Raw genomic sequence first — 8,237 nt, 5'->3', positions numbered from 1 at the left:
CCCCCCCGGCTGCCCGCCGCCCGGCGTCGCCCGCCTCCAGCTTTCGCCCCACGCTCGGCTCGGCCCCCCCCGCTGCGCCCAGCGTGCGCCTCCATCGCCGCCCTGAGTGCGCCCAGCGCGCCCCGCGCCCCCAGGCGACACCGCTGAAGGCAGGACGAGCCCGCGAGCCGGGAGGGGGCGCTCTCCTCGCCGCGGCTGGGAAGGGGGGGGAAGAACCTCAGCGCGGAGAGCGCTCGCAGCTAACTTCTCCCCAACGCGCGTGGCGGTCCTGCCCGCCGGCAGCCCTGCGCGTGCCCGGGGCCCCCGCACAGTCACAGCAGCCTGCCCCCGGGGACGGCCCTGCCCCCGGCCTTCGGCAACGAGGCGCTCGGGCCCCGGACGCGGGGCGGCTCACTCGGGGCCGCACGGCGGGAAGCGGCGGCGCCAGCGCAGGAACGGCCGGGGTCTCAGGGGGGAGGTGGGCGCCCTGGCCGCGTGGAGGACCCGGGGAGCCGCCGCGGGGGGCCGGCCTTCGCTCGGGCGTCTCCCGCCGCACGGCCCCGACCCTAAGGCCCCGGGGCCCAGCGGAGCCGGCGTGCGGGGCCTCCCGCCGGCGCGGCTCCGGGCCCGGGGTCCCCCTCCTTGCGGCGGGCGGTCGGGGTGCAGAGGCTCCTCGCTCCGAAGCCCTCTTCTATCCTTGTTGCCTCGGATCCGGGCTCAGGGGAGCCCGTTGCTCCGGAGCCTGGGCAGAGCGTCCTCCGAGGGTCCGGGTGGTGCCTGTGCCCGCTCACCTTTTGAGCGCGCCCCGTTCGCTCCAGTGTCTCTGCTCTGCCCCTCCGCCCTGTCTTTCTCCTGGTGCAGGCGGACATGACTACAGCTCATGCCCTTGGGGACTGTGACAGCAAACGGCAAGTACAAACACCTCAAAACAAAGAGCAAACGCGGAGCAACCTTTATGTGCTCCCCCCATTCTGGCCGTGTAGACACCCCAGCGCGCTGCTGCTCCCCGGAGTAGGAGGACACGTCTGGCCCGCAGCTCTGAAGCTTCTGTTTGCCCTGGTCGTGTATAAAAATTGTATTGACACCCTGCCTTCTTGTCTGAGACCACTTTTCTCTGTCCTACGGAGCTAAGGCTGAGAGCTGGGTATTGCTTTTAACTCTGTGTAGTTTGAGGGTGGGCTCAGGGGGGAGGGTGGGGAAGGAGGCGCCCTTACCGGGGCCAGTAGGAGCAGTCTTCAGTTTGCCCCCCCCCCCCTTTGGAGACCGGCTTTACTCTGCCCTCCCTGCCTGAGCTGCATCACGCTCCTAGGGGGCTCCGTTCATTCCCCTCACTCACCGAGTGCCAGGAAAGATGGTAGGGTGTTTTGGTTTTTTTTTTTTTGGGGGGGGAGGGTGTTCCCTTTTGCAGGTGTCCACTTACAAGGTTTTTGTTGTTCGTTTCATTTATTTTTTTTAAGTTTCCTACACCTGCATTCCCATTGTCTGTAATTTCATACTATTCCATCAGGACAATATAACATAATTTTCTTAATTATTCTACTATATGATAAACAAGTGGTGTCCAACGTTTCATGGCTATAAATATTGTTTGCTTGGCCCATTTGTGGATATACTTGCCCCATGTTTTACATGGTTTCCTTAGGGCAGACTCCCAGAGCTGGCATGGTCGAAGGGATGCCCACTCTTATGGGTCCCCATGCGATTCCATGCCCACGAGCTTGGTTTGGCTGCTTGGCAGGTAAGATAGAAATCCATGTGGGAGAAGAGGCTCTCAGAGAACTTTGAAACCCATGACATAATATTTTCATTTCATTGAAGGATTTGGTGGCATCAAAACTTTTGAGAATGGGGATAAAGTTAAAAGTACTATTGAACATAATTTTGACTTGGGGCCAGATGCATGAGACGGCGAAGATGAAATTAGAAAAAGGGTGGGCCCGTTAGGAGATGATGAGAGCAGCTCTGGGATGATGTTGTGGATGATGCCTTGAAGCCATGAATGGCTTTTTAAACTACTTATGGTGAGGCATTAGTGACTATTTTGTAACTAATGTTTGCTTGCCACTGAATTCTGACTCAATTTAGACCTAAGTGGTGCAAATGTGGCCCTGACATGGAATGGTCAGTCCTTGGAAGTGAGAATACAGTTTCATCTGTGGGTCCGCCATTCAAAGGGACCTTCCTGCTACCTTGGCGGGCAGGACTGGCCTCACGACAGTGCTGAGCCTTATTTGCTGCCTGTGTGTGTGTGGAGTGAGGCGCCGACTCCCAGGCCATTGCCGTTGTCAGGGCTGGTAGCCGTGCTTTGCACACTACAAGCCGTGTCGTGATCCAAACAGAAACTTGGCTCTGATTGAAAATTAGTGTCTTCTCCAAGGCTCCTGTCCAATGTCCTATGATAGCTTCAGCTACTTTTTACTAAAAACATTTCTGTGTGGTTCCCCTTAACGATCTTTTTCCTGAGGTTTATCACATGCCTCCCTCTGAATTTTGCAATCTCTAAATCATCAGGAATGAATTGTTGGAGTCGCCCCAGCCCTTTCATTTTTCATTCAAAAGTTTTCACTCGTTTTAAGTGTTGAGAGTGCATGAGGCCCTCAAGTTGATAGGAATCTAAGGTCTGGATGGTGAAAAGAGCTGCTTCCCACTAGAACACCCCATCCCCCAGGGGATCTTATTACCTGTTTTATACAGATGGACCCTTGCTCTGAATGTTACAGGGTGACTAGAACAAGACAAATTGCATAGTTTCCATGATCAAAATTGTGATTGTTTATAAGGATGTGCTTGTGATAGTCTGTTACCAAAAAAAAAAAAAAAGATACACAGTTACATAGAGTAAGATCCCAGTTTTGTAACAACTAAGAATTAAAAAGCAAAACAAAACATAGATACATGCATTAAAACACTAGAGAAAAATCCATTAACTATTAACACTAGCTATCTCTGCATAGTGGACTTATGGATATTTTTTAATTTACTTAAAACATTTTCTTTTCCTCCACAAATTTTCTGAAATAAAGATATTGCTTTTATAATGAGAAAAACAAAGATAATTAACCTTTTAATTAAATAATTTTTATTTTTAATTATTTTAAAATTATAATTGACATACAACATTATGTTAGTTTCAGGTGTTTAGTTTCATAGTGATTAGACGTTTGTATACCTTATGAAGTGATCACCCTGATAAATCAAGTACCCATCTGGCACCAAACATGTTTAAATCACAAAGAAAACAGAGTTCTTTAAAACTATTGGGCTGTCGGAAAAGTCATGACACATTTTTGCGACGAAAAACAGAAAAACTACATCATGACTTTTCCGACAACCCAATATGGGTTTCTTTGTGCTGGGTACAGTTGAAAAGAGACACAGCATTAGAGGTAATGCAAAACAGGCCCTTTTGTGCTTTCCAGTCCCCACGGCTTCCAGAGGGAGTTAGTAAGACTCTAACTGTCCTTCCTGAGGGGCCAGGTACAGCCATGAACACCCTCCAGCACCCATGGCTCCTTCGATAGCCCAACAGTAGTGACTAGGTCCGAGGGGCTCTGATTTTCTTGGAGGGGCATTGTCCCCAGGGGAAGTCCTAGCCGCTGGACCGCTCCATTGTGTACTCTTTCCCTCACAGCATCTCCCTGGCTGTGCCAGGACCTCTGTGGTGCAGCTCCCACGGAGAAGCCCGCAACTTTCCAGGGCTGGCAGGAGGGGGAAGTCTCTTTGCTCCTGTCTTTGAGGCGGGTGGTTTTACGCTGTGGTTCCCTTTTCACCGGGAGGCATATAACAGATTCATTCATCATCTCCTCGTCCTCTGAAGAGCCTGGAAGAGCCACAGTTTCCTGCCCCATTTGACCACAGCCGGGCCTCTCCGGCATCCCCACAGCTCTCCCGGGACCTGAGGGCAGACCTGGAATAATGATCTTCTCAGCATCCACAGCTGCTCCGGTCAGGACGTCAGCGGGCTGAGGGGAGCCCTGGCTTACCCCAAGAAGATTGGGGAGTCAGGAAAGTATGTCTCCTGCCCCTAGACTTTGGTGCACTTTGATTGTCTTTTCCAACTCCCTCTGGGAAGGATTTCAAAAACCCACTCAACTCAAGGCAGGATGACGAAAGAGGCTTAAACATTATCCGCCCTCAGGATATGCTTCTTGACTGGGAAGGAAGGCTGCATATTAGGACATTTTAGGCACCTGGTATCAGATGAGGGAGGTGGTGGGCAGCGAGAAATGTCAGACATAATCCTATTTCAGCTCTGAAATCACTTCAATTATTTATTACTTAACACATGTTTACTGAGCCCTTACGATGCATGAGGCACCCACAGTGAACAGCACAGCTGACTGAGGAGCTCTGGACACAGCAAAACCTTATGACATAAAATAACGACACTGACTTTCTTCGGTAGCTTCTGAAAACGAATTCTGTTTCATTTGAGCAGCGCTTGACTTTTGCTCAGTGCTCTTGACATCATAAGTCTCCTGGTCGTGCATGACATAGGGACATTCTGTTCTCATTTTTACCTGTTGCACAGAGCACACAGTTGATCAGAACTAATTAGAGTGAAACAAAATTTAATGTTTTAGCCAATAATGGTATAGTAGTTTGGTGTTTCAGGGATTGCCTTGTTGGAGACATGTTTGGTTTTTTTTTACCTACCCAGCACCATTTCTTTTGGTAACAGCCTCCCAATTTCACCTTAAGGCACCCCTGTTTCTCCCTCCCATTGACAATCCTTGACGAGTCAATAGGATTGTCACCTAGCCCCTAGCACCAGGACAGGGCATGTGACGTCCGCCTGGCCAGTCTGATCTCTGCATCTCATTGATCTTAATGATTGGTTCAGGTATGAACATATACATGTATGGTCCACACGGGACCTATAGAAAAGCTCTGCAGAATCCCGCCCCCCTCCCCCATAATTATTGGAAAAGAATAAACTCTTTCCATTGGGTCTGCAGGCTGGGAAGAGCCTGCTTGATGAACACAGAGACTGATCACCAAGAGAGATTTTGTTACCAAACTAAGGGATTGTTTGCGTGCATCCAAGCCAATGAAGACATGAGCAGGAGTTTGCAGCAAAGAAAGCAGAGGTGTATTAAGGAAGTGGCACCAAGCCCAGAGACACAGATGAGCTGGCGCTCGAAGACCTGGCTCCCCGATGGCACGTGGGTTATAGGTTCCATGGGGCAAAAATTACAAGACACTGTGGGGTAGGGGTTCCGGGTCGTGTTGGGAGCTAATTGTTTTGGAGGTGAGGTGAGGATAATGCATCATGTCTTCAGGTCTTGAGGACAGTTCTGAGGTCTGTTCTGGAGTTCCCCTGTCCGGTCTCATGGGAAAGTAGCCAGGGGGTCGTTCCACCTTAGGGCCCAGGAGCTGGAATGTAACTTGGGTCAAGGTGTTCTCTTTATCCTGCCAGAGGTCCGGACCCCGTGACCATTAGTCCCGGCTGCTGCCTTGTCCTGCCTCGGGTATCCGGAGAGACTGAGGTCTCTTAGCGGTGTAGGGTATGATTTCTAGAATAAGGATTTAAAACTAAATTTAATCCAAGTCATAAGGACCCTCAGTTTTAATTTCTGACATTGCTTAAGTATTGTATTTAGGCCTATCCATGGATTTTTAATTCATATTATTCAGTATGTAGGGAGAGGGAGAGGGAGAGAAGGAGAGAGAGAGATTCATAAACAGATGTAGTTCTGTTTCTCATCAGCCAGTTTGAGCTGGGCCCCTTTCATTAGCAGCCGAAGGCCCTCATTCATTCACCTGTGTTACACTTTTACGCTCCCAAGAATCAAAAGGTGATAAACTGGCTGCCTTTTCACTCATCTATTCCCTTACTTGACATATATTTATTGAGTGTCTAGTTAAGCGGTCACAGGCCAAAACCAGTACGGCAAACTGGGCTGTGTTCAGGGTGACCTCAGTGAGGAGAGTGGGGTTCTGCAGCCACAGGGCCCCTGTGGCCACCTGGTCCCACATGCAGCTGACACAGCATCAGAGGCCCCTGTTACCTAGTGTTGTACCCCTTCAAAGCACCCCAGTTTTTCGTGTTCCCACTCTGCAGAAGGGAAGGACGCCATTTAAACTTCAAGCTAGACTCCAAAGATGGTGGAAGAATGATTCTGGCTCTTCACCTTGGAGCTGCGAAGAGCCCGTGTTTCCTTTCAAGCCTGTTAAGGAAGCCGGAGTGAAAGTCCTCCTGGCCTGGTCATGACTTTGTGCTAAGACACAGATGGATTTCTTTAATCCTCGGTTTGGAGGTCCCAGGATCAACCTCGCCAGGCTGCAGCGGGGTGCTGTGAGTTGCCTACCAAGAGCCCCCCCCCATCACTGTAACAGCCCTGGGAGTGGGGGGGGGTCTCTACTTTCTTCACAAAATCGATCACATCCTGTGACTAGTAGGGAACTGGGGAGACAGAAATGTATTCGGACACCGTCACGCACGCTTCTTCAGCGTCACATTCTTGTCATTTTGTTTATTGCTCCGCTCTCATCGGCCACAATAAGGTACAGACCAGAAGAACAACAGGTTTATTTTCACATTGACACCCCACGCCTCCTGTTCCATTCCTTTGTCAAGTCGGGGAGAGTGGCAGGTTCCCCTTCGTTATCACACACAGTCCCCATCAGGCACGCGTTCCCGAAAGTCTCGCCCGGCTATGGGTGTGAGTGTATAAACAATCCAAAGACGTATATAAATAAAACCATGTATTGTTTAGGGGGCACACATCTCTGTCAACAGCTGGATAGATAGAGAGCGAGATAGACAGACAGATATTATAGAGACCTCAAAATAAACTGACACATGTCTCCCAAACTTGGCTAAAACACAAAGCTTATCGTATCAGTCTTCACAAGGTTACAAGTTTTACAAGATGCATTATATTTTAAAAAGCTTGAAAAAAATATATATCCCAAATATTAACTCTACCCTGGAGTTAGGGCAACTAAATAGGAGCAGGAAATTGAGGTACTGTGGTCGGTAGTCACGTGGCCAAAACCTGCCTCTGGGGAAGGACCCTTGAGTGGTCCTTTCCCACCAAGTGGAAACAAAAGCTGCAGAAGAGATGTAATCAGATTTAGGGCAGGTCCTCAAAACTGCGCCTGCACACCAGTAGTTAGAGGTGCTGTCCCCTGAGTGTCCCACCCTCCTTCCCGTACCAAACATGCCCACCGGTGCCCATATAAGACCCAGAAGAGGGTGGCCACCTAGTCCTGGGAACTCCCCACTCCATTCCAGGGAAACTAATGGGGCCCCTTACCCAGAGCAGGTAAACCCACGCTATGCCAGGACCCAGGAAGCCACACCTGTTTTCTTACGGAGCAGCGGGCTCCGTTGGTGCAGTCAGCTTTCGCTTTGATAAACCTTTCTCTCTGCAAACGGTCTCACCCACCCTCTCGATGTCTATCCTGAGAGGGGAAAGGACCCCTGCGCGGCAGCAGTACCCGTGGTCAGATAAGGCCTCTTAGCCTGGGAGCCCATTTTCTGAAGTCAGAGCAGAGTGTGGTCTCACAGACCTCCAGAAAAACAGCTGCTGCAGCCGCCAAATCAGCACTTTGAGACTCTCAAGCACCCAACTGCGAATAAGGGCCGCGGCTAAAGGTGAAACGTTTATTTGGACTAACGGCTTCCAGCAGGAGCGTGTGATCTGGGGAGAGGCTGGGAGACATGGAATGCGGAGTCAGGCTCCCACTTCCTGCAAATCTCCTGCATTCTCCAAACCGAACATTAGAACATTATTAAAGCGAGAGCTGCCCGGTGAGAGCCGACCCAAGACCCCCACGCCCTCCTCCTGCGCGGGGAAGGGGACCCTGGGCTTCCATTCCAGAGCTACCCAGGCACGCCAGGAGGCACGTTTTTCTTCTGTAGTTGGCACAGCACTGTACTCGGAGCACCTCCCAGGACATTTCTCATCCATGCTCCAGGGCCACCTCCTGGAAGTGCAGACTTCGTCCTCCCAGGATGAAGAGAGGCAGGGCTGAGCCTGAAACCTCCAGGGGAGCTCCCGCCACCCCATCCCCACACATACACAGAAGGGGGTGAGCTGAGCCCCTCACCCCCTGGTGTGTCATCAGCTAGGAAACTGGGATGGGAAAAGCTGCCGCTGCTGGAACTGACTTGCATTACAGGTTGTCTGTCTCGGGTCTGGATACAATCTAAGGTCTCTTTGTAACTTACAGGGTTCCTATTTTCGGCAGTGCTATTTCCTTTGGTTTTCTTGCCACCTGAAATTAGTTTTCACTTACATGAGAGAATG

This window comes from Hipposideros armiger, unplaced genomic scaffold (genome assembly GCF_001890085.2).
Source record: "Hipposideros armiger isolate ML-2016 unplaced genomic scaffold, ASM189008v1 scaffold_6, whole genome shotgun sequence".
Classification (NCBI taxonomy): domain Eukaryota; kingdom Metazoa; phylum Chordata; class Mammalia; order Chiroptera; family Hipposideridae; genus Hipposideros; species Hipposideros armiger.
The sequence above is the reverse complement of the archived record's forward strand: the minus strand, read 5'-3'. Positions refer to the sequence as shown.